Consider the following 1909-nt stretch of genomic DNA (forward strand, 5'->3'; position numbering starts at 1 on the left):
CCCACTAAATTGTATAACCCAATGATTAATTCCCTTTACCCCTGCACATCCTCATCTCTCAGCTTCCAAGCTCTCCCACCCCTCTTGGATCCTTATGCTCATTCTACAATAATGGTTTTATACAATGTTTATTCTAGTGAAACTGAGTTAGGTCATTCAGCATAATGCTCTCCAGTTCCTCCTAAGTTAGATAATAATTTACAAAATCATTGCTCCCGTGTGCTGCACGAATAATGATTTTGTAAATTACTATCTAGTTTGGGAGGGACTGGAGAATATTATACTGAGTGAACTTCTCAGTCCCATAAGGACAAACACTGTGTAAAAGCATTATTGTAGAATGGGTATGAAAATTCAAGGGGTAGAGGGTGGAAACAGAGGGGTGAGGATGGGGTTAATCATAGGGTCACACAATTTGATGGGGTCAGTGTGAAGGCAATGGGAAAGATCCAGTGTAAAACAAAATTTATTCAAACTTTGTAAATGGACAAGTATAAAATAAAATAAAAAAAATTCCAATGAGAACAAGACACTGAAAAAAAATGGCAGGCAAAAAGCCACACTGGGCAGTAAACTAAAAACTGACCAAGCCCAGTGTCATAATTTTTATTTTATGTTATTTTTAATTATCGCATGAAAACGTCCATCAGTATAGCACCACATAACCATGTCCACTAACCCAGAACTCCACCAGCACCTACTTCAGTGATTAGTGACCAGATAAGTAGTTCAGCATTAGAAAAACAATGTAATCCACCACATAAAACCAAGGGAAAGAACTACAAAGAATGCATTATATATACTGAAATATTTGACAATATGAAATAGCCATTATTGATAAAAATTATCAACCAAATAAGAATAGAAAAAACATACTCAACACAATTAAGATAATTATGAAAATCAATTAGGAGTCCTGGTGTCATTGTGTGTTGGGAACTGGACTGCTAATTGAAAAGTTGTGTATAGTCAAATTGGAACCAACCCATAGCTGACCCTCCATCAGGTTTTCAGAGGTGATAAATCACACAAGAGAAGATGCTTCTTAAGGTATCATCTACTTCAAGGGAAAAAAGATGGAGAAGCCACCTCCAAAAAAGTTTTACGGACTTGAAACTCCACCCAGAAGGTTACAGTTGAGTCTGAATTAACTAAACTTGGCAATGGGGTTGGTGTTTTTGTTTAGATTAGTTTCAATTAGGCTAAAGAAAGAAGAGAGGAAAGAGAAGAATAGATCAACCATGGTTAATCTGAAAAGCATTGACTGAAGCCCGCTCTCTCCACTTTTACTGAAATAAAATGTTTTCAGGTCAGAAGATAAGATGTGGCATTGTACCTACTGGCAGTCATGATACTGGTGCTGTGTACCATTGAGTTCCTCTGGTATTTAAACTAGGAAAACCTGACTTTGAACCAGGAATTTTGTTGGCCTCGTCTACAGCAGGCTGGTTTTGTGCTCTTAACTAAAATGCCATGTATCCAGCAGTTAAAATCTGACAGACCACTCTGACAGAAAAATGGACAGCCTGCTACCTCTAAGAGTTTATTGCTTCTGAAACCTGAGTCATTTATAGTGAGAGACATGAACTAATAAAGATTATCAACTGGAGTGTAGGGAAAAAATACTAGCAGAATTTATTTTTATCAAGAATTTTCATAATATTTGATATTATTAGTAAGAACAACCTTAAAAGTAAGAGGTATTTTATTATATTTTCTCTTCAAACTGTTTTTAAATTCACCACTGAAACTATCTAGGTCTATTGTTTCCTTTGCAGAAAAATTCTCCATTAGAAATTCTATTGGCACATTTTTTTCAAACATATGGATATAGGATTTTCTAATGTTTTCTGTGTCTGTGAAAGGTCCAGAAAGTTGTTTGTTTCATTTAAGTTGTTTAATTATTGGC

Source organism: Elephantulus edwardii, unplaced genomic scaffold (genome assembly GCF_000299155.1).
Source record: "Elephantulus edwardii isolate Elephantulus edwardi_28Jun2011 unplaced genomic scaffold, EleEdw1.0 scaffold00110, whole genome shotgun sequence".
In the NCBI taxonomy this organism is placed as follows: domain Eukaryota; kingdom Metazoa; phylum Chordata; class Mammalia; order Macroscelidea; family Macroscelididae; genus Elephantulus; species Elephantulus edwardii.